Genomic DNA, 25916 nt, shown 5'->3' on the forward strand with positions numbered 1-25916 from the left:
GGTTGATCACTCAATTCTCTTCTAATCATGCTTTTCAAGATTTGTCTTTCATCTAACAATCAACAATTATTTAATGCATACATACATTTATCATGAGGGCTTATTCTTAGGTTGTAATGGGGCTAGGGTAAAGGTACGGATGTATATGGTCAAGTGAGCTTAAAATTTGAATCTTTGATTACCCTAAACTCTCACCAAACACATATAACAGCCTATACAATTCTAATAAAATTCCTAGCTACCCATGATTCTCACTTTCTTTTTCACATACTCATGCATTCTCATTAATTCACATTCCATATGCATTGTTATTATTACTTTACTTTGGGGCATTTTTGTCCCCTTTCTATTGCTTTTCTTTTTCTATATATTTTTGTTTCTTTTTCTACATTTTTTTTCATTTTTTTTCTTTTCAATCTAAAATATATACAAGGGCATCATTGCATATGGTTTTTACATTTAGTGCATGAATATGTACCCAATTTCCAATATTTTCAATCAAAAACAAAATACACTTTTACCTCAACCAATGTCCCAAGTTTCCCACACACAAATGGTACACACCCTAACTAGACTCAGCTAATCAAAGATCCAAATTAAGGGACATTTATTATTTTTCACTTAGAGGTAGTGATGTGCTAAAATTTAGAACAAAAGGGATTAAATAGGCTCAAAATTGGCTAACAATGGCTGATGAAAGGTAGGCTATTTGGGCAAGTGAGCTAAACAAAATGATGGCCTCAATCATATAAATGCATGTATACATGGAACAATGGATATAAAGAATCAAACAAATCACAGATTACAATCATAGAAAGAGAATGATATACACAAGAATGCAAATGAGTGGTTATATGATGTAACCATGCAATTGGGCTCAAAACTCACATGCTTGTGTCCTTAGCTCAAAAACCATGTTCCAAAATAAATTCTTCAAGCAAGTTCAACAAAAAAAATTTTTCAAATTGGTAGTTTGCCCTAAAAACAATTTCTTGGAAAAGAAATCATCACCCTAACCGAGTAGTCCTAACATAAAAAAAATGGTAAAATATATACAAATTTTAACTATCATGCAACTTATCATGCAATGCAATAACTAATCTAACAAAGACAAAAATTGAAAAATTGGTGTTGACAAAGAAAACTTGTTACCCATGGAGATCGGTCGAACGACCTCCCCACACTTGAAGATTGCACCGTCCTCGGTGCATGCAAAGAAGGGTAAGGTGGACGGGTTGCTACAATTGATGAGCTTGTTCAAAGGATTGTGCGGGTGGACTTGTTTGTTGCCCCATTTAGAAGCTTATCCTTTCCCTCTTGGTGGCAAACCTATAAGGAAAGAAAAAAAAAGAGAATTAAGCCTACAACAAAGATAGCAAAGCAAGTAGAACATAGGCGGGGGCTGATGCCAAATAAGAGTAAGGTGCTCACTCCATATTAGCTACGCATGTAAGTGAGAGAGCAATATAGGAAAAGGGCGTATCAACTAATACTTGATGCAAAAGTAAAGTCAAAGCATAGGTACATGACATGAAGAGCATGTTGCATCAAGCTTAATCAACAATTGACACAAACAAGATTAGTGATAAGCATGAGAGCATTTGGTCCCATCCTAACTCAATGTTGATGAGGTACAAAAACAAAGAATAATGAGTTAGGAAGGACTAAAGTACTAATCTTGTGTGTAGAGCAAATATAACCATTAATGCTAAACAAGTCACGAAGCACCAAAACAATGCAAGAAATTTTCAACAATTGAGTAAGAATTCAACACCATTATTAGAATAAGAGACTTAGAAAAGAAAGTAAGAACAATCTATAAGAACGAAATTAAAATGCAATGAATAAAACTATGCATATGCAATAAACAAGAGAAAATGAAAAATAAGAAAAATAAAATTGATAAAAATAGAATTTTGAAAGGAGAGGAAGAAAGTAAGAAAGGAAGATGAGGGAAGAAGAAAGGTATAAAGAAAGACGAAGGAAAGAAGAAAGAAGAAAGAAAGAAGAAGAAAGGGGAAGAAACAGGGCACGGAAGCGACACATCAGCATCGCTCACGCGTGCGTGTGGATGGCAGGATGGACAAGCGATGCATAAGCGTCACCCACGTGTACGCATAGAACACAGAAAGTCCAGGTGATGCGTAAGCGTCACCCACGCGTATGCGTGGGTCTAGTTTATGCGAAACGCACAGTTCCAGTGCCAGTTTCGCGCAACTCTCGAGTTTTTGTACCGGGAGTCCCATTATGCCATACGACGCGTATGCGTCGGCCACGCTTACGCGTGGCTCGCTTTTTTTTTAATGCATATGAAAACAGAAACAGGGCACTCGCCTAATCTACAAGAATTCTAAAACAATCAAAATTCAAATTTAACAACAAGTATTTTTAGTTATTGAAAATTTTTCTAATGCAAAACACACAAAACTTACACTTCAAGCAAGATACAACAACTATTCTAATCAAAACATGAATTTAACAAACAACCTATCAATCAAAGCAATGTATCAGAGTATAGAAAATAAGAAAAACTACCTATAATGGCAACTCAAGTCATTCATTGATTATATCTACAAGAGAATGGAAAGAGGTTACCATGGTGGGGTGTCTCCCACCTAGCACTTTTAGTTTATGTCCCTAAGTTGGACATTTGGTGGGGGTTTTTCTATGGTGGCTTATACTTGAACTCTTCCTTGAATCCCACCAATGCTTGCATTTCCAATAGCCTCCGGGATCCTAAATTAGGCGCACAAGGCCTTCAAGTAAGCTTAAGTAAATGACAAGGCCCCAAGAGTTTTGATAGTTGAAATGAATTCCGGGGTCCCAAACCTTGTTCTTGCATCCATCTTCTTGTTGACTACCATAGTTGAATCTGGGTGACAAGGCTTGTGAATCCTTAATTAAGCATCCAAACATTCTCCTAGAACCATGTAATTTGGTTCTACACCAACCATTGCTATTCAACTTTGAGCATGCAACCATCATGAACTTAGAGTGATTTTTTCAACCACTACACAACTCTCTCTTACTCTTAACTCCACAAAGAGCTCTAAGTTGACCATCATTTTCAATCAAACCATATTCAAGTGAGAAATTAAAGCTTAGGGATAGGATTTTACCCACTTGAATGTTGTGTTGGATAATGGTGACTTAGGAAGGGAAGCTTCTCCGTGCTTAGCCAATGCGAGATCCATTCCCTTGTGCTCTTCCTTTGCAACTTCCACCTCTTTGCAAGTTTCTTCAATTTCAATTCCTTGCTCACTAACTTCTTCTATACACCCCTCATTGCTCAAACCATGTGTAGGGGGTTGTGCACAGTCCTCCTTGTCATCAATTTCACAACACAATGAGGGAGGTTCATCAATTCCAAAAGATACATTGGTTGGTATGGAATTATTGACGAATGGATTTCCGCTAGTAAAGAATTTTTATAAGAATAATCACGTTGTAAGTATAGTTTCTAAACCAACAGAGAATCCTTTCGTACAAAAGTTTTGGTTGTCACTTAAGCAAATCCAATAAAATTTATAACCGAAGTATTTAAACCTCGGGTCGTCTCTCAAGGAATTGCAGGGAAGTATGATTTATTATTGGTTATGGAAAAGGTAGAATTTTGGGTTTTTTGGAATAGGGAACAAGTAATTTAAATGGCAAGAAAAATAAATTAATAATTAGAAAAACTCTTGGCAAGGTATGAGAACTGAAAATCTCATCCTAGTTATCCTTATCAGGTGTGATGAGAATTATTTATTGCTCCCACTTAGTTAACCCTTACTAAATAAAGGAAAGTCAAGTGGACTAATTGATGAGCGGATAATTTATACGCTTTTTTGGCATTGTTTTTAGTATGTTTTTAGTAGGATCTAGTTACTTTTAGGGATATTTTTATTAGTTTTTATGTTAAATTCATATTTCTGGACTTTACTATGAGTTTGTGTGTTTTTCTGTGATTTCAGGTAATTTCTGGCAGAAATTCAGGGACTTGAGCAAAAATCAGATTCAGAGGTTGAAGAAGGACTGCTGATGTTGTTGGATTCTGACCTCCCTGCACTCAAAGTGGATTTTCTGGAGCTACAGAACTCAAAATGGCGCGCTTCTAATTGCGTTGGAAAGTAGACATCCAGGGCTTTCCATCAATATATAATAGTCCATACTTTGGCCGAGTTTAGATGACGCAAAAGGGCGTTGAACGCCAGTTCTACGCTGCAGTCTGGAGTTAAACGCCAGAAACACGTCACGAACCAGAGTTGAACGCCAAAAACACGTTACAACTTGGTGTTCAACTCCAGAAGAAGCCTCTGCACGTGTAAATCTCAAGCTCAGCCCAAGCACACACTAAGTGGGCCCCGGAAGATGATTTATGCATCAATTTCTTACTTCTGTAAACCCTAGTAGCTAGTTTAGTATAAATAGAACTTTTTACTATTGTATTTATCATCTTTGATCAGTTTTATGCTATCTTAGACTTTCATGGGGGCTGGCCATTCGGCCATGCCTGGACCATTATCACTTATGTATTTTCAAACGGTAGAGTTTCTGCACTCCATAGATTAAGGTGTGGAGCTCTGCTGTTCCTCATGATTTAATGCAAAGTACTACTATTTTCTATTCAATTCAACTTATACTGCTTTTAAGATATCCATTCGCACCCAAGAACATGATGAATGTGATGATTATGTGACGCTCATCATCATTCTCACTTATGAACGCGTGCCTGACAAAAACTTCCGTTCTACATGCAACCAAGCTAGAATGAGTATCTCTTAGATATCTAATACAGGGGACCGTGTCCGAGTTATTAATATCTTCGTGGTATAAGTTAGAACCCATGGATGGCCATTCCTGAGATCCGGAAAGTCTAAACCTTGTCTGTGGTATTCCGAGTAGGATCTGGGAAGGGATGGCTGTGACGAACTTCAAACTCGCGAGTGCTGGGCGTAGTGACAAACGCAAAAGGATAGTAAATCCTATTCCAGTATGATCGAGAACCTCCAGATGATTAGCCATGCCGTGACAGAGCATTTGGACCATTTTCACAGAGAGGATGGGATGTAGCCATTGACAACGGTGATGCCCTTACAGAAAGCTTGCCATGAAAAGGAGTAAGACTGATTGGATGAAGACAGTAGGAAAGCAGAGGTTCAGAGGAACGAAAGCATCTCTATACGCTTATCTGAAATTCTCACCAATGAATTACATAAGTATTTCTATCTTTATTTTCTGTTTATTTATTATTATTATTCGAAAACTCCATAACCATTTGATATCCGCCTGACTTAGATTTACAAGATGACCATAGCTTGCTTCATACCAACAATCTCCGTGGTTTAGTTGGACGTAAGGTTTTATTACTTGGACGACCCAGTGCACTTGCTGTTTAGTTGTGTGAAGTTGTGAAGTTATGTTTGGACCATGGTATTGTGCACCAGATATTGGCGCCATTGCCAGGGAGAGAACGAACAACAAATTTTACAACCTCAGAGTAGCAATTTCGCATACCAAGTATTTGGCGCCGTTTCCGGGGATTGTTCGAGTTTGGACAACTGACGATTCATCTTGTTGCTCAGATTAGGTAACTTTATTTTAATTTTAAGTTTTTGTTTTTGTTTTTATTTTTATTTTCGAAAAAATTGTTAAAAACTTTTCAAAAAAAAAATTAATTTATGTTCTTCAGAATTTTTAAGAATGAATTCTAGAGTTTTATGAAGCATGTTGAAGCCTGGCTGGCGGTAAAGCCATGTCTAATTCTTGGACTGAGGCTTCCACTTATAAGTATATGAAGTTGGATGAAGTATTAGCTGTTGTATGCTTGATAGGTATCTGCAGAAGCTTGGCTGGCCATTGGCCATGTCTAGTGTTTTGGACTGGAGCTTTCACTGAAAGCTTGGCTGGCTAGTGAGCCATGTCTAATTCCTGGAATGAAGCTATAGACTAAGAGTGCAAGATTCCTGGAATTCATATTAAAAATTTTGGAATCCTTATTTTTCTTTTTCAAATAATTTTCGAAAAATACCAAAAAAATTAATAAAATCATAAAATCAAAAAATAATTTTGTGTTTCTTGTTTGAGTCTTGAGTCAGATTTTAAGTTTGGTGTCAATTGCATATTCATCTTGCATTTTTGGAAAAAAAATCATGCATTCATAGTGTTCTTCATGATCTTCAAGTTGTTCTTGGTAAGTCTTCTTGTTTGATCATGATGTTTTCTTGTTTTCTGTCTTTTCTTGTTTTACATGTGCATTTTTGCATTCATAGTGTCTGAACATGAAAGATTTCTAAGTTTGGTGTCTTGCATGTTTTCTTTGCATTGAAAATTTTTCAAAAAAAAAAAATATATATTCCTGATGTTCATCATGATCTTCAAAGTGTTCTTGGTGTTCATCTTGACATTCATAGTGTTCTTGCATGCATTCATTGTTTTGATCTAAAAATTCTCATGCATTGAGTCTTTTTCATGTTTTTATCTTTCATCATTAAAAATTCAAAAATAAAAAAAATATCTTTCCTTTTTTCTCTCATAAATTTCGAAAATTTGAGTTGACTTTTTCAAAACTTTTTAAAATTTAGTTGTTTCTTTTGAGTCAAATCAAATTTTTAATTTAAAAATCTTATCTTTTTCAAAATCTTTTTCAAAAATCATATCTTTTTTATTTTTCTTATTTATTTTCGAAAATTTTAAAAATATTTTTCAAAAATCTTTTTCTTAATTTTATCATATTTTCGAAAATATCATCAACAATTAATGTTTTGATTCAAAAATTTCAAGTTTGTTACTTACTTGTTAAGAAAGATTCAAACTTTAAGTTCTAGAATCATATCTTGTGATTTCCTGTGAATCAAGTCATTAATTGTGATTTTAAAAATCAAATCTTTTTCAAAACTAATTTCAATCATATCTTTTCAAAAATATCTTTTTATCTTATCTTTTTCAAAATCATATCTTTTTAATCATACCTTTGCACATCATATCTTTTTCAAATATCTTTTCTAACTTCTTATCTTCTTATCTTTTAAAAAATTGATTTTCAAAATTTGTTTCAACTAACTAATTAATATTTTGTTTGTTTTTTATCTTTTTCAAAACTACCTAACTAACTACCCCTCTCTAATTTTCGAAAATACCTCCCTCTTTTTCAAAAATTCTTTTTAATTAATTAATTGTTTAAATTTTAATTTTAATTTTAATTTTATCTTAATTTTCGAAAATCATTAACTCTTTTTCAAAATTTATTTTTCGAAATTCCCTCTCTCCCATCTCCTTCTATTTATTTTTCTTATCTTCTTCATCTCATATCTCTGCTCTCCTCACCCTTGTTTTTGGATTCTCCTCCCTTCTCTTTCCTTACATTACATTCTTTTCTTCTTCTACTCACACAAAGGAATCTCTATACTGTGACATAGAGGATTCCATATTTTCTTTGTTACTCCCTTCTTTGTCATATGAGCAAGAGCAAGGACAACAACATTCTTGTTGAAGCAGATCCTGAACCTAAAAGGACTTTGAAAAGGAAACTAAGAGAAGCTAAAATACAACAATCCAGAGATAACCTTACAGGAATTTTCGAACAGGAAGAGGAGATGGCAGCCGAAAATAATAATAATGCAAGGAGGATGCTTGGTGACTTTAATGCACCTAATTCCAATTTACATGGAAGAAGCATTTCCATCCCTGCCATTGGAGTAAACAACTTTGAGCTGAAACCTCAATTAGTTTCTCTGATGCAACAAAACTGCAAGTTTCATGGACTTCCATCTGAAGATCATTTTCAGTTCTTAACTGAATTCTTGCAGATCTGTGATACTGTTAAGACTAATGGAGTAGATCCTGAAGTCTACAGGCTCATGCTTTTCCTGTTTGCTGTAAGAGACAGAGCTAGAGTGTGGTTGGACTCTCAACCCAAAAATAGCCTGAACTCTTGGGATAAGCTGGTCACGGCTTTCTTAGCCAAGTTCTTTCCTCCTCAAAAGCTGAGTAAGCTTAGAGTGGATGTTCAAACCTTCAGACAGAAGGAAGGTGAATCCCTCTATGAAGCTTGGGAGAGATACAAGGAACTGACCAAAAAGTGTCCTTCTGACATGCTTTCAGAATGGACCATCCTGGATATATTCTATGATGGTCTGTCCGAACTAGCTAAGATGTCATTGCATACTTCTGCAGGTGGATCCATTCACCTAAAGAAAACGCCTGCAGAAGCTCAAGAACTCATTGACATGGTTGCTAATAACCAGTTCATGTACACTTCTGAGAGGAATCCTGTGAGTAATGGGACGGCTCAGAAGAAGGGAGTTCTTGAAATTGATACTCTGAATGCCATATTGGCCCAGAATAAAATATTGACTCAGCAAGTCAATATGATTTCTCAGAGTCTGAATGGAATGCAAGCTGCATCCAACACCACTCAAGAGGCATCTTCTGAAGAAGAAGCTTATGATCCTGAGAACCCTGCAATAGTAGAGGTGAATTACATGGGTGAACCATATGGAAACACCTATAACCCCTCATGGAGAAATCATCCAAATCTCTCATGGAAGGATCAACAAAAGCCTCAACAAGGCTTTAATAATGGTGGAAGAAGCAGGTTTAGCAATAACAAGCCTTTTCCATCATCCACTCAGCAACAGACAGAGAACTCTGAAAAAATACCTCTAATTTAGCAAACTTAGTCTCTGATATATCTAAGGCCACTCTGAGTTTCATGAATGAAACAAGGTCCTCCATTAGAAATTTGGAGGCACAAGTGGGCCAGCTGAGTAAGAAGATCACTGATACCCCTCCTAGTACCCTCCCAAGCAATACAGAAGAAAATCCAAAAGGAGAGTGCAAGGCCATTGATATAACCATCATGGCCGAATCCAAGAAGGAAGGGGAGGACGTGAATCCCAAGGAGGAAGACCTCCTGGGACGTCTAGTGATCAATAAGGAGTTTTCCTCTGAGGAATCAAAGGAATCTGAGCCTCATCTAGAGACCATAGAGATTCCATTGAACCTCCTTATGCCATTCATGAGCTCTGATGAGTATTCCTCTTCTGAAGAGAATGAGGATGTTACTGAAGAGCAAGTTGCCAAGTTCCTTGGTGCAATCATAAAGCTGAATGCCAATTTATTTGGTAATGAGACTTGGGGAGATGAACTTCCCCTGTTCACCAATGAACTAAATGCATTGGATCAACTGAGATTGCCTCAGAAGAAACAGGATCCTGGAAAGTTCCTAATACCTTGTACTATAGGCACCATGACCTTTGAGAAGGCTCTATGTGACCTTGGGTCAGGGATAAACCTCATTCCCCCTCTCTGTAATAGAGAAACTGGGAATCTTTGAGGTGCAAGCTGCTAAAATCTCATTAGAGATGGCAGACAATTCAATAAAATAGGCTTATAGACAAGTAGAGGACGTGTTAGTAAAGGTTGAAGGCCTTTACATCCCTGCTGATTTCATAATCCTAGATACTGGGAAGGATAAGGATTAATCCATCATCCTTGGAAGACCCTTCCTAGCCAGAGCAAGAGCTGTGATTGATGTTGACAGAGGTGAATTAGTCCTTCAATTGAATGAGTACTCCCTTGTGTTTAAAACTCAAGGTCACCTTTCTGTAAACATGGAAAAGAGGCACAGTAAGCTTCTCTCAAAACAGAGTCAACCAGAGCCCCACAGTCAAACTCTAAGTTTGGTGTTGGGAGGCCTCAGCCAAACTCTAACTTTGGTGTTGAACTCCCATATCCAAACTCTAAGTTTGGTGTTGGGAAGTCTATAAAATTGACTTGATCACCTGTGTGGCTCCATGAGAGCCCACTGTTAAGCTATTGACATTAAAGAAGCGCTTGTTGGGAGGCAACCCAATTTTTATTTATCTAATTTTATTTTTTATTGTTCTTTCATGTTTTATTAGGTTCATGATCATGTGGAGTTACAAAATAAATAGAAAAATAAAAAACAGTATCAAAATATAGCAGAAGGAAAATCACACCCTGGAGGAAGGACTTACTGGCGTTTAAACGCCAGTAAGGAGCATCTGGCTGGCGTTCAACGCCAGAACAGAGCATGGAGCTGGTGTTCAATGCCAGAATCATGCTACATCTGGGCGTTGAACGCCCAGAACAAGCATCAGTTCGGCGTTTAAACGCCAGAATTGCATGCAAAGGTGTTCTACATGCCTAATTGGTGCAGGGATGCAAATCCTTGACACCTCAGGATTTGTGGACCCCACAGGATCCCCACATACCTCCACTCACCTTACCTCCTCATAATCCTATATCACCCTTTCCCAAGTACCCTTCACCAATCCCCTCCAATTCCCTTCCAAAACCATCATACACCCACCTACACCCACCCACTCAAAATTCAAACCATCACTCCCTCCTTTTCACAACTCATAACCACCTTAAACCCCATATAGCCGAACCATACACATATCCCTCCATCTCCTCCATATCTTCTTCTTCTTCTTCTATTCTTTCTTCTTTTGCTCGAGGGCGAGCAACATTCTAAGTTTGGTGTGGTAAAAGCATTGCTTTTTTTTGCTTTTCCATAACCATTGATGGCACCTAAAGCCAGAGAAACCTCTAGAAAGAAGAAAGGGAAGACAAAAGCTTCCATCAAGGGTCTATAGCTCAGTGGTAGAACATTTGACTGTAAATCAAGAGATCCCTGAGATACCTCAGGGGATACATTTTCCTCCACACAATTATTGGGAGCAACTAAGGGTGGAACATCAAGAGCACTTCATCATCCTTCACGAAATTTGAGAAGATCAAAGAGCTATGAGGGAGGAGCAACAAAGACAAGGAAAAGACATAAAAGAGCTCAAGGACATCATTGGGTCCTCAAGAAGGAAATTCCATCATCACTAAGGTGGACTCATTCCTTGTTCTTAAATTTTCTATTTTTTGTTTTCTTTATGTTAAGTGCTTATCTATGTTAGTGTCTTATTACATGATCATTAGTATTTAGTAACTTTATCTTAAAGTTATGAATGTTCTATGAATCCATCACCTCTCTTAAAGGAAAAATGTTTTTAATTCAAAAGAACAAGAAGTACATGAGTTTCGAATTTATCCTTGATCTTAGTTTAATTATATTGATGTGGAGACAATACTTTTTGTTTTCTGAATGAATGCTTGAACAGTGCATATGTCTTTTGAAGTTGTTGTTTATGAATGTTAAATATGTTGGCTCTTGAAAGAATGATGACAAGGAGACATGTTATTTGATAATCTAAAAAATCATAAAAATGATTCTTGAAGCAAGAAAAAGCAGTGAATAAAAATAGCTTGCAGAAAAAAAAAACAGAAAAAGAAAAAGCAAGCAGAAAAAGCCAAAAGCTCTTAAAACCAAAAGGCAAGAGCAAAAAGCCAGTAACCCTTAAAACCAAAAGGCAAGGGTAAATGAAAAGGATCCCAAGGCTTTGAGCATCAGTGGATAGGAGGGCCTAAAGGAATAAAATCCTGGCCTAAGCGGCTAAACCAAGCTGTCCCTAACCATGTGCTTGTGGCGTGAAGGTGTCAAGTGAAAACTTGAGACTGAACGGCTAAAGTCAAGATCCAAAGCAAAAAGAAGAGTGTGCTTAAGAACCCTGGACACCTCTAATTGGGGACTTTAGCAAAGCTGAGTCACAATCTGAAAAGGTTCACCCAGTTATGTGTCTGTGACATTTATGTATCCGGTGGTAATACTGGAAAAAAAAATGCTTAGGGCCACGACCAAGACTCATAAAGTTGCTGTGTTCAAGAATCAATATACTGAACTAGGAGAATCAATAACACTATCTGAACTCTGAGTTCCTATAGATGCCAATCATTCTGAACCTCAATGGATAAAGTGAGATGCCAAAACTATTCAAGAGGCAAAAAGCTACAAGTCTCGCTCATCTGATTGGAGCTATGTTTCATTGATAGTTTGGAATTTATAGTATATTCTCTTATTTTTATCCTATTTGATTTTCAGTTGCTTGGGGACATGCAACAATTTAAGTTTGGTGTTGTGATGAGCGGATAATTTATATGCTTTTTGGCATTGTTTTTAGTATGTTTTTAGTATGATCTAGTTACTTTTAGGGATATTTTTATTTGTTTTTATGTTAAATACACATTTTTGGACTTTACTATGAGTTTGTGTGTTTTTCTGTGATTTCAGGTAATTTCTGGCTGAAATTGAGGGACTTGAGCAAAAATCATATTCAGAGGTTGAAGAAGGACTGCTGATGTTGTTGGATTCTGACCTCCCTGCACTCAAAGTTGATTTTCTGGAGCTACAGAACTCAAAATGGTGCGCTTCCAATTGCGTTGAAAATTAGACATCCAGGGCTTTCCATCAATATATAATAGTCTATACTTTGGCCGAGTTTAGAGGATGCAAAAGGGCGTTGAACGCCAGTTCTACGCTGCAGTCTGGAGTTAAACGCCAGAAACACGTCACGAACCAGAGTTGAACACCAAAAACACGTTACAACTTGGCGTTCAATTCCAGAAGAAGCCTCTGCACGTGTAAACTTCAAGCTCAGCCCAAGCACACACCAAGTGGGCCCCGGAAGTGGATTTATGCATCAATTACTTACTTCTGTAAACCCTAGTAGCTAGTTTAGTATAAATAGAACTTTTTACTATTGTATTTATCATCTTTGATTAGTTTTATGCTATCTTAGACTTTCATGGGGGCTGGCCATTCGGCCATGCCTGGACCATTATCACTTATGTATTTTCAAACGGTAGAGTTTCTGCACTCCATAGATTAAGGTGTGGAGCTCTGCTGTTCCTCATGATTTAATGCAAAGTACTACTATTTTCTATTCAATTCAACTTATTCCGCTTCTAAGATATCCATTCGCACCCAAGAACATGATGAATGTGATGATTATGTGACGCTCATCATCATTCTCACTTATGAACGCGTGCCTGACAAACACTTCCATTCTACATGCAACCAAGCTAGAATGAGTATCTCTTAGATATCTAATACAGGGGACCGAGTCCGAGTTATTAGTATCTTCGTGGTATAAGTTAGAACCCATAGATGGCCATTCCTGAGATTCGGAAAGTCTAAACCTTGTCTATGGTATTCCGAGTAGGATCTGGGAAGGGATGGCTGTGACGAACTTCAAACTCGCGAGTGCTGGGCGTAGTGACAGACCCAAAAGGATAGTAAATCCTATTCCAGTATGATCGAGAACCTCCAAATGATTAGCCATGCCGTGACAGAGCATTTGGACCATTTTCACAGAGAGGATGGGATGTAGCCATTGACAACGGTGATGCCCTTACAGAAAGCTTGCCATGAAAAGGAGTAAGACTGATTGGATGAAGACAGCAGGAAAGCAGAGGTTCAGAGGAACGAAAGCATCTCTATACGCTTATCTAAAATTCTCACCAATGAATTACATAAGTATTTCTATCTTTATTTTCTGTTTATTTATTATTATTATTATTCGAAAACTCCTTAACCATTTGATATCTGCCTGACTGAGATTTACAAGATGACCATAGCTTACTTCATACCAACAATCTCCGTGGGATCGACCCTTACTCACGTAAGGTTTTATTACTTGGACGACCCAGTGCACTTGCTGGTTAGTTGTGTGAAGTTGTGAAGTTATGTTTGGACCATGGTATTGTGCACCAGTTATTGGCGCCATTGCCAGGGAGAGAACGAACAACAAATTTTACAACCTCAGAGTAGCAATTTCGCATACCAAGTTTTTGGCGCCGTTGTCGGGGATTGTTCAAGTTTGGACAACTGACGGTTCATCTTGTTGCTCAGATTAGGTAACTTTATTTTAATTTTAAGTTTTTGTTTTTATTTTTATTTTCGAAAAAATTGTTAAAAACTTTTCAAAAATAATTTAATTTAAGTTCTTCAGAATTTTTAAGAATGAATTCTAGAGTTTCATGAAGCATGTTGAAGCCTGGCTGGCTGTAAAGCCATGTCTAATTCTTGGACTGAGGCTTCCACTTATAAGTATATGAAGTTGGATGAAGTATCAGCTGTTGTATGCTTGATAGGTATCTGCTGAAGCTTGGCTGGCCATTGGCCATGTCTAGTATTTTGGACCGGAGCTTTCACTGAAAGCTTGGCTGGCTAGTGAGCCATGATTAATTCCTGGAATGAAGCTATAGACTAAGAGTGCAAGATTCCTGGAATTCATATTAAAAATTTTGGAATCCTTATTTTTCTTTTTCAAATAATTTTCGAAAAATACCAAAAAAATTAATAAAATCATAAAATCAAAAAATAATTTTGTGTTTCTTGTTTGAGTCTTGAGTCAGATTTTAAGTTTGGTGTCAGTTGCATATTCATCTTGCATTTTTTGAAAAAAAAATCATGCATTCATAGTGTTGTTCATGATCTTCAAGTTGTTCTTGGTAAGTCTTCTTGTTTGATCTTGATGTTTTCTTGTTTTCTGTCTTTTCTTGTTTTACATGTGCATTTTTGCATTCATAGTGTCTGAACATGAAAGATTTCTAAGTTTGGTGTCTTGCATGTTTTCTTTGCATTGAAAATCTTTCAAAAAAAAATATATGTTCTTGATGTTCATCATGATCTTCAAAGTGTTCTTGGTGTTCATCCTGACATTCATAGTGTTCTTGCATGCATTCATTGTTTTGATCTAAAAATTCTCATGCATTGAGTCTTTTTCATGTTTTTCTCTTTCATCATTAAAAATTCAAAAATAAAAAAAATATCTTTTCTTTTTTCTCTCATAAATTTCGAAAATTTGAGTTGACTTTTTCAAAACTTTTTAAAATTTTAGTTGTTTCTTATGAGTCAAATCAAATTTTCAATTTAAAAATCTTATCTTTTTCAAAATCTTTTTCAAAAATCATATCTTTTTCATTTTTCTTATTTATTTTCGAAAATTTTAAAAATATTTTTCAAAAATCTTTTTCTTAATTTTATCATATTTTCGAAAATATCATCAACAATTAATGTTTTGATTAAAAAACTTCAAGTTTGTTACTTACTTGTTAAGAAAGATTCAAACTTTAAGTTCTAGAATCATATATTGTGATTTCTTGTGAATCAAGTCATTAATTGTGATTTTAAAAATCAAATCTTTTTCAAAACTAATTTCAATCATATCTTTTCAAATATATCTTTTTATCTTATCCTTTTCAAAATCATATCTTTTTAATCATACCTTTGCACATCATATCTTTTTCAAATATCTTTTCTAACTTCTTATCTTCTTATCTTTTAAAAAATTGATTTTCAAAATTTGTTTCAACTAACTAATTAACTTTTTGTTTGTTTCTTATCTTTTTCAAAACTACCTAACTAACTACCCCTCTCTAATTTTCGAAAATACCTCCCTCTTTTTCAAAAATTATTTTTAATTTTAATTTTATCTTAATTTTCGAAAATCATTAACTCTTTTTCAAAATTTACTTTTCGAAATTCCCTCTCTCCCATCTCCTTCTATTTATTTATTACTTACTAACACTTCTCTTCATCTCATATCTCTGCTCTCCTCACCCTTGTGTTTGGATTCTCCTCCCTTCTCTTTCCTTACATTACATTCTTTTCTTCTTCTACTCACACAAAGGAATCTCTATACTGTGACATAGAGGATTCCATATTTTCTTTGTTATTCCCTTCTTTGTCATATGAGCAAGAGCAAGGACAAGAACATTCTTGTTGAAGCAGATCCTGAACCTGAAAGGACTCTGAAAAGAAAACTAAGAGAAGCTAAAATACAACAATCCAGAGACAACCTTACAGGAATTTTCGAACAGGAAGAGGAGATGGCAGCCAAAAATAATAATAATGCAAGGAGGATGCTTGGTGACTTTACTGCACCTAATTCTAATTTACATGGAAGAAGCATTTCCATCCCTGCCATTGGAGCAAACAACTTTGAGCTGAAACCTCAATTAGTTTCTCTGATGCAACAAAACTGCAAGTTTTATGGACTTCCATCTGAAGATCCTTTTTAGTTCTTAACTGAATTCTTGCAGATCTGTGATACTGTTAAGACTAATGGAGTAGATCCTGAAGTCTACAGGGTCATGCTTTTCCTGTTTGCTGTAAGAGACAGAGCTAGAGTGTGGTTGGACTCTCAACCCAAAAATAGCCTGAACTCTTGGGATAAGCTGGTCACGGCTTTCTTAGCCAAGTTCTTTCCTCCTCAAAAGCTAAGTAAGCTTAGAGTGGATGTTCAAACCTTCAGACAGAAGGAAGGTGAATCCCTCTATGAAGCTTGGGAGAGATACAAGGAACTGACCAAAAAGTGTCCTTCTGACATGCTTTCAGAATGGACCATCCTGGATATATTCTATGATGGTCTGTCCGAACTAGCTAAGATGTCATTGGATACTTCTACAGGTGGATCCATTCACCTAAAGAAAATGCCTGCAGAAGCTCAAGAACTCATTGATATGGTTGCTAATAACCAGTTCATGTACACTTCTGAGAGGAATCCTGTGAGTAATTGATGCCAGGGCATCTTGGCCAGTTTCACTGACCTTTTCTTTACTGTTTTTAGGTTAGTTCCATGCATTTCTTTAGGAAATAAGCTAGTTTTGGGTAAATATTCACTTATGCCTTGACTCTAGCATACATTGTGCATTTTACATGATTTCATGAGGATTTTGCATAAGTTTAGTGACAAATATTATGTTGCATTACTCATGACTTGGACTAGAACTTTGATGCACTTTGTTGCTTGATTTTAGGACCAAAAAGAAGCAAGAAAAGGGGAGGTAACTTGCAAAGATTAATGAGAAAAGTGATTGCCAATAAAAGCCATCAATGCCCACGTTAGAGAGTCACGTTAACCAAGTTAACGTGAACTCTAACGTGGAGAAAAGAAGTTGAGCCAACGTTAGTGACACTCAACATTGTCACTAACGTTGGCAATTACTCATAAGTGGCCACGTTAGAAGCCACGTTAACCTAGTTAACGTGGCCTCTAACGTTAAGGGGGAGGGAGAGAAGCCAACGTTAGTGACACTCAACATTGTCACTAACGTTGGCCTATGGTGCTAAGTACCACATTAACTCCCACGTTAACTTGGTTAACGTGGGAACTAACGTAGAAGATGAAGAGTTGTCGACAATGTTAGTGACACTCAACATTGTCACTAACGTTGGGATGGCTAAAAGATGGCCACGTTAGAAGCCACGTTAACCTAGTTAACGTGGACTCTAACGTGAGACCTAGGGGCACATTGGAATGTTAGTGACAATGTTGAATGTCACTAACGTTCTCGAAGGATAGCAAAGGCCACGTTAGAAGCTACGTTAACCTAGTTAACGTGAGCTTTAACGTGAAGCAAGAAGGGGCACACTGGAACTTTAGTGACAATGTTGAGTGTCACTAATGTTCTCGAAGGTTGACAAGGCAACGTTAAAAGCCACGTTAACCTAGTTAACGTGGGTTTTAACGTGAGGCAAAAGGGGTGCATTGGAACATTAGTGACAATGTTAAGTGTCACTAACGTTCACGAACTTGGACTTTCACTGAATGATTAACACTCCTTACGCCCTGAGCTTAAGTCTTTGCCCACTCCGTACTTTCTCTCTGCAAGTAAAGCCAAGCCCAAATAAAGAAAGGAACTGCTTCAAACTCAAGATCCAAAGGCCCAAGACTTGAAGAGTGAACTAGAAGCTGAGAAGAGTAGTATATAGGAGTAGCTTTAAATTGTAAAGGAGTTCTGGAGGCTGAAGAACCACTCTCTGTATTTTACTTTCTTTGCAATTTCTAGTTTTATGATGTATTCTCCATCTTTGTTTTCATCTTCAAGAGCTATGAACAACTAAACCCCTTTCATTGGGTTAGGGAGCTCTGTTGTAATTTGATGGATCAATACTAATTTTCATTGTTCTTCTTCTATCTTTCCTCTTGATTTTACTTGAAAGCTTTCGGTCTTCATCCAATTGAGTAGTTATCTTGAAAGAGGAATGAAGAGATCAAGCTAGAAATGCTTTCTCATGCTGGACCAAATTGGGTTTGGATGGGTATGTGACTGTAACCCTCTCAATACTTGGTTTGGGAAATGCATGTGGTATAATCAGTGACCATACTTCATCTCTTCTCATGAGCAATTGACCAAGGAATTGGCTATTGATCAAGATTTAAGAGATTGAATTGCAAGAAATTGCAATTCAATCACTTAAGATTGCCAAGGAGATCAATGAGTGCATTGATTGAGGAAGAGATGAAAATGAACTTGATCCGGAGAATTGCAACATCTCCTAAGCCCAATGAACTCCCCATCTCTAATCTTACCCATTCTCTTTAATTTCTGCCATTTACTTTTATGAGCAAATCCCCCATTCCCATTTACAATTCTGCAATTTATTTTCAGTCATTTACTTCAAGTCCTTTAATTCTAGCATTTACTTTTCTGTTATTTACATTCCCGCCATTTTATTTTCTGCAACTCTCAACCCAAATTCTGGATTCGCTCAACTAGAACATTCTTCTAATTAAAGTTTTTTGATCAATCAATCCCTGTGGGATTCGACCTCACTCTATTGTGAGTTTTTACTTGACGACAACTTCGGTACACTTGCCGAAGGGAGATTTGTTGAGAGACAAGTTTTCCGTGCATTAAGTTTATGGCGCCGTTGCCGGGGATTGATTGTGCATCAACAATGATTAGATTGGAAGATCACTAGATTGAGCATTTTATTTTGTGAATTTCATTTTTCTGTTTGAGTGATTTACTTTTTGTTTTAGTTAAACTTCTTCCTTTCTCCATCTACTCTTTTGTTTTTCTTTGTTATTTTCAATTCCGTTTGCTAACCCACTAACTGTTTGATATATTGCATCACCCACAACTAACATCAATTCTAACACAAATACTGTCTGCACCTATATTCTCTGCTTGTACTTGTTGGTTGTATGACAGGGAGAAGAAGCGGGGCTTCAACTTCCTTTGATTCTGAACCAGAGAGAACCTTCCTTAGACTAATGAGGGAGGCAAAAGAAAAACGAGTAGTTGGTGCTGAAGAAGAGGAGGAACAGTTTGAGGAATACTTTGAACCAAACATGGAAGAAAACATGGAAAATCATCATGAAGAAGAGATTCACAACCATAGCAGAGGAGGTGGAGCAAATCATGCTGGGGAGGATAGAAGAGTTTTGGGCTCTTACATTAATCCAAACCCAGGCAATTGTGGAAGTAGCATCCAAAAGCCAACAATCCATGCCAACAACTTTGAACTTAAACCACAGCTCATCACCCTTGTTCAGAACAACTGTTCGTTTGGAGGAGGTGTTCAAGAAGATCCCAACCAACATTTGACCACCTTCCTGAGAATATGTGACACAGTGAAATCTAATGGTGTTCATCCTGACGCCTATAGATTGCTCTTATTTCCCTTCTCACTCAGAGACAAGGCAGCCAAGTGGCTGGAATCCTTCCCAAGGGAGAGCTTGACAACTTGGGAGGATGTGGTGAACAAATTCTTAGCAAGATTCTACCCTCCTCAACGAATCAATAGGCTGAGAGATGAGGTTCAAACCTTCAGGCAACAGGATGGTGAGACTCTGTATGAAGCATGAGAGAGGTTCAAAGACTTAACAAGGAGGTGCCCACCTGACATGTTCAACGAATGGGTCCAACTGCACATTTTCTATGAAGGGCTCTCTTATGAGTCAAAGAAGGCAGTAGACCATTCATCTGGAGGGTCCTTGAACAAGAAGACCATTGAGGAAGCCATAGATGTTATTGAAATAGTAGCAGAAAATGACTACTTCTATGCTTCCGAAAGAGGAAACACAAGAGGAGTGATGGAGCTAAACAATGTGGATGCTCTGTTGGCCCAAAACAAGCTCATTACCCAGCAGCTGGCTAACCTCACCAAGAAGATGGAGATGAACCAAGTAGCAGCAATCTCCACTTCATCAACAACACAAGAAGGAGTAAACCAAGAAGCAGAAGGGAGTCAGGAGCAAGCCAACTACATTGGGAATTCACCAAGGCAAAACTATGATCCAAGACTTACAACCCTGGATGGAGAAATCACCCGAACTTTGGGTGGGGAAGTAAGCAAGATCAAAACCAAGACCAGAGACGTTACAACTCCAACAACAATGCAGCTCACCAACAATTCACCCAGAGGACATCTCAACACCCCCACAACAACACTTCTCCACACACTTATCAAAACCAAAACAGCACATCTGCTCCGAATCACTCATCAATTAATGACAAGCTCTCTAAGATCGAAACCTTCATTGAAGGAATATGCAGAGACATTCAAGACAGTAAAGCATTTAGAGAGGAAGTGCAGTCAAACATGCAGAATCAAAATGCTGCCATCACAAAACTGGAGACACAAATCAGCTATCTTTTTAAGCAACTTCCGAACCACAATTTTTGCTATGATGCTCATTCACGCAAAAGGGAGGAGTGTCAAGCTATCACACTTAGGAGTGGGAAGTAACTGAAGGAACATCCCCAAAAACCACTAGAAGAAAGCTCAATTGAAAAGGAAGAGGAGCAAGATGGAATGCAACCCCCCACGCCAAGTTTGCAGAAAGAGAAAAAGATACCCCAACTCAACGTCTCAAGAGCTCCATACCCCCAGCTATTGAAGAAAAAGGAAGATGACAACCAGTTCTTGAGATTTTTGGAAATCTTCAAGAAGCTACAAATCAACATACCATTTGCTGAAGCCATAGAACAAATGCCACTTTATGCCAAGTTTTTGAAGGAGCTAATGACTAAGAAGAGAAGCTGGAAGAACAATGAGACTGTGATACTAACTGAAGAGTGCAGTGCTATCATTCAGCATAAACTACCTCAGAAACTGAAGGATCCTGGGAGTTTTTAGATCCCTTGCATTATAGGAGAAATCACAGTAGAAAAGGCTCTTTGTGACTTAGGGGCCAGCATCAATTTGATGTCAGTAGCTATGATGAGAAAGATGAAAATTGAGGAGGCTAAACCAACAAAAATGGCTCTACAACTGGCAGATCGATCGTTCAAATTCCCTCACGGGATAGTAGAGGATTTGCTAGTAAAAGTAGGAGATTTCATATTCCCAGCAGATTTTGTGGTGCTGGACATGCAGGAAGAAGCCAAAACCTCCATCATTTTGGGAAGGCCATTCTTGGCCACTGCTGGAGCTGTCATTGATGTTCAAAAAGGTGACCTCACCCTTAGATTACACAATAAAAAGATGACATTCAATGTGTTCAAGGCCATGAGTTATCCACCGGAACAATTGGGGGAATGCATGAGGTTAGATGCACTTGAGGATGAAGTGCAGCAGAATTTTGAAGAAGATGAACCTGAAGAAAACCAGAGATTGGTGGAGGAAAAATCTGAATCAAGTGAAGAGGTAGCTACAACAGAAACACATATACCAGATGCACCAAAGCAAGGGAGCGAAAAATCAGAAGCACCCAAAGTTGAACTCAAAGCATTGCCACCCACTCTTAAATATGCCTATCTAGGAGAAAATGAAAACTACCCAGTGATCATAAATTTATCCCTCAGTCAAGATCAAGAGGACGAGCTACTCAAGGTGCTGCGGGAGCATAAGGATGCCATTGGATGGACCCTTACTGACTTGAAGGGAATCAGTTCAACCATATGCATGCATAAAATACTGTTGGAAGATGATGCCAAGCCATCCATTCAATCCCAAAGAAGGCTGAACCCAATCATGAAAGAAGTGGTACAGAAAGAAGTTATGAAGCTTTGGCAAGGAGGAGTCATATACCCAATTTCGGATAGCCCTTGGGTTAGCCCCATACATGTTGTGCCAAAGAAGGGAGGGATCACTGTGGTTACCAATGAGAAGAATGAGCTCATACCTACAAGGACCGTCACAGGATGGCGGATGTGCATAGACTACAGGAAACTCAATGAGGCTACACGAAAGGACCATTTTCCCCTTCCATTCATGGATCAGATGCTGGAAAGACTTGCAGGGCACGCATATTATTGTTTTCTCGACGGTTATTCAGGATATAACTAAATAGTGGTTGATCCAAGAGACCAAGAGAAAACCTCATTTACCTGTCCGTATGGAGTGTTTGCCTATAGGCGCATGCCATTTGGATTATGTAATGCCCCTGCAACTTTCCAACGCTGCATGCTTTCTATCTTTTCAGATATGATAGAAAAATTCATTGATGTTTTTATGGATGATTTCTCGGTATTCGGAGATTCTTTTCCTAGTTGCCTACATCACCTCGCCTTGGTATTGAAAAGATACCAAGAAACCAATTTGGTCTTGAACTGGGAAAAATGCCACTTCATGGTGACAGGAGGAATAGTCCTTGGTCACAAGGTCTCTCACCAAGGCATTGAGGTTGATAGAGCTAAAGTAGAACTTATTGAAAAACTACCCCCACCCAGTGATGTCAAGGCAATTAAAAGTTTTTTAGGGCATGCTGGTTTTTACAGAAGGTTCATTAAAGATTTTTCAAAGATAGCCAAGCCCTTAAGCAATCTCCTTGTATCTAATACACCATTCATCTTTGATGAAACATGCATGCTAGCATTTGCACATTTGAAAATGAGGTTATCCTCTGCTCCTATCATCTCCCCACCTGATTGGAACCTACCATTTGAATTGATGTGCGATGCATCTGATTTTGCAGTTGGGGCAGTGTTAGGACAAAGGAAAGATAACCTAGTTCGTGTGATATACTATGCTAGCAAAGTCCTTAATGAAACTCAAAAGAATTATACCACTACTGAAAAGGAGTTGCTAGCAATAGTTTTTGCATTTGACAAATTTAGATCATACCTCATTGGTGCTAAAGTGATTGTTTTTACAGATCACACAGCACTTAAATATTTGTTTGCCAAGCAAGAATCAAAGCCAAGACTAATAAGGTGGATCTTACTGTTGCAGGAATTCGATATTAAAATCAGAGACAAGAAAGGAGTGGAGAACAAGGTGGCAGATCACCTATCCAGAATCCCCCATGATCAAGGTGGAGAAAATGATACAAATGTGAACGAGCTCTTCCCTGATGAGCAGTTGATGACAGTTCACAAAGCACCATGGTTTGCAGATATTGCGAATTTCAAGGCGACTGGGGCATTACCCCCAGGGATCAATAAACTTCAAAAGAGGAAGCTCATGAATGATGCAAAATACTTTGTATGGGACGAGCCATATCTCTTCAAGAAATGTTCAGATGGAATTCTTAGAAGATGTGTTTCGGAAGAGGAAGGGAGAGAAGTCCTGTGGAACTGCCACGGTTCATGCTATGGTGGACACTTTGGAGGGGACAGAACTGCAGCAAAGGTGTTACAAAGCGGATTCTTTTGGCCCACTCTTTTCAAGGATGCCAAAGAACTAGTAAAAAGCTGCAATGAATGCCAAAGATCTGGAAACTTGCCCAAAAGAAACGCCATGCCACAAAATTTCATCTTGGAACTTGAACTGTTTGATGTGTGGGGAATTGATTTCATGGGACCATTCCCAACCTCATATGCAAACAATTACATCCTGGTAGCAGTAGATTATGTTTCCAAGTGGGTAGAGGCTATTGCAACCCCAACTAATGATAACAAGGTAGTCATGAACTTCCTAAGGAAGAATATCTTTAGCCGGTTTGGAGTCCCAAGAGCCCTCATCAGTGATGGAGGGAGCCACTTTTGTAACAAACCACTAGAAGCTCTCCTCTTACGATATGGGGTAAAACACAGAGTAGCTACACCTTAACATCCTCAAACAAGTGGGCAAACTGAGATATCCAACAGAGAGCTGAAGAGGATCCTGGAAAAGACTGTGGGCGCATCTAGAAAGGATTGGTCGAAGAAGTTGGATGATGCTCTGTGGGCATACAGAACAGAATTCAAAACCCCACTTGGAATGTCTCCATATCAATTAGTCTATGGGAAAGCTTGTCATTTACCACTGGAGTTGGAACATAAAGCTCTTTGGGCTATCAAGATACTAAATTTTGACAGCATTGCTGCGGGTGCAAAAAGAATCTTGCAGCTGCAAGAGATGGAGGAATTCAGGTCACAAGCCTATGAAAACACTAAGATGTATAAAGAGAAGGCAAAGAGAAAACATGACATGCATTTGGCACCCAGGAGTTTCGAAAAAGGGTAGCAAGTACTCCTTTACAATTCTAAATTAAGGCTGTTCCCAGGAAAACTCAAGTCAAGGTGGTCTGGACCTTTCTTGGTTACAAAAGTATCACCATATGGCCATATCGAAATCACGGATGAAGGTTCAAAGAGGACTTTTACAGTGAATGAACAAAGACTCAAGAATTATCTGGGCAACATGGGGGAAGATCCCAGAGTAAAGTACCATCTCAAGTAATTAAGGACTCGTCGAGCTAGCGACGATAAAAGAGCGCTCTGTTGGGAGGCAACCCAACCTCAGGTAGTTTCACTTTCGTCTTTATTTCAATAAAAATCACAAAGTTGTTTCCCCTGTATTGTAAGGAGCTAAGTTTGGTGTTCCACAACAAAACAATCCAAGAGTGATAGTGTAGTTCTAAGTTTGGTGTTCCACTAAAGGACATTGGTTAGAATTACACTCCACTCCAAAAGAACATTGCTAGCTCCATCCAATCAAGAGAAACAACTTAGATGTAGTTAGACTTTAGGTGATCATGGCTTTGCTGATAGCAAGATATGAGGGTCTCTACATATATGCAATGTTATGTACTGGGCAAAGAACTAAGTTTGGTGTTCACACACCAAACTGAGCTCAAGAGGCACAAGCATACATATAAGCTAACTATGTCTCAAGTGCTTTGGGAACAAGCAACTTCCAGTGACCTTGTAGGAATCTTATAAGGAAATGGTGCACCTTCACCCAAAGAAGCGAGGCAGCAAAAACTAGGATGATGACAAAGAGAGAGGGGGACCAGAGATCATCACCCGAAGGTTGTATTGTTACCTGATTCCATTGTACTTAGAACTGTTGAAAGTTGGAGGTCCGAATTGCACTTTTGATTTGTAGTTACTTGTAGTTGAAGTTTTTTTAAATTCTGTCTTTTAAGTTTTTCCTTCTGAATAGGTCCATGATTTCTGGTTTAAATGTCACTACACCATCACTTAACCTACTTGTAAGCTTGTCCATTTAAATCAAATAAAAAGAGAATGATTATAGTTGTAAAAGACCAGAGTGGAGTTCATATTGTGGAAGTGCATTCATGAATCTTTGGGGTAGTCATAAGTTAGCTAAGTTGGTTCAACCACAAGGTTAGGAGGACAACTATCTATCCTGAATACTTGACTTTGGATATACCCATGAGACTAAGCATATGACAAGATCCTAATAAGAGAAAAGGGAAAAAACAAAGGAAGTGAAAAACAAAAGAAAAAGAGTAAGCAATAAGGCTAGGCATCAATGGTTTTAATCTTGAGGCAAGTGTCTGTGGTGCTCCTGTGTGAGGGATCTACTTGGATGAATAAGCTCTTAGGGGTGCCTTATCACTTGGTAACTTGGGTTAACTAACTCGGGATTATAAGCTGAAAGTTCACTATCAAGAGTAACCCTCAATACAGAGCATTTAGTAACCCAAAGAGGTGCTGGACACCAAGGTCTCAAGAAAAGAAAATAAATAAACTATATGCCTGTGGTGTGTATGTATGGGGAGAGACTTGAGGGAGTAAGTCGTTAGGGGTGCTTCAACACCTAGCACCTTGAACCAACTAGTTCGGGAGTGTTGGCTGAAAGCTTATCTTAAAGAGTTGCCCCCTTACAGAGCACTTAGCCTAAATAACACAAACAACCCTTGTAATAACAATAAAAGGATCAATGAATAAAAGTCTCATGAGATATAAACAAAGTAAGTGTTTAGGGACATGATAAAGGTCTGAAAGCCAGTAATGGAATGAACCTAAGTTGCTATGCATGAAACCACCATAAAATCAGTAATATGACTTCCACAAGAATGACTCATTCCTCTGGATATTCCATTCATCATTCTCTTGTTCCAGTACTTGCTTAGGGACAAGCAAGCTTTCAGTTTGGTGTTGTGATG

General features: G+C 37.9%; 3 non-coding genes across 3 annotated transcripts; all 3 read right to left on the reverse strand.

Moving 5' to 3' along the window:
• Positions 1-7973: 7973 nt before the first annotated feature.
• Positions 7974-8081, reverse strand: LOC112753492 (small nucleolar RNA R71). The gene has a single exon (XR_003177877.1). It is a non-coding gene; the product is annotated as a small nucleolar RNA R71 (small nucleolar RNA).
• Positions 8082-16128: 8047 nt separating this feature from the next.
• LOC112753481 (small nucleolar RNA R71) lies at positions 16129-16236 on the reverse strand. The gene has a single exon (XR_003177866.1). It is a non-coding gene; the product is annotated as a small nucleolar RNA R71 (small nucleolar RNA).
• Positions 16237-19436: 3200 nt separating this feature from the next.
• Positions 19437-19540, reverse strand: LOC112752663 (small nucleolar RNA R71). Its single transcript, XR_003177088.1, has one exon. It is a non-coding gene; the product is annotated as a small nucleolar RNA R71 (small nucleolar RNA).
• Between the last annotated feature and the right edge of the window lie 6376 nt (positions 19541-25916).

The sequence above is a fragment of the Arachis hypogaea genome, chromosome 15 (assembly GCF_003086295.3).
Source record: "Arachis hypogaea cultivar Tifrunner chromosome 15, arahy.Tifrunner.gnm2.J5K5, whole genome shotgun sequence".
NCBI lineage: Eukaryota > Viridiplantae > Streptophyta > Magnoliopsida > Fabales > Fabaceae > Arachis > Arachis hypogaea.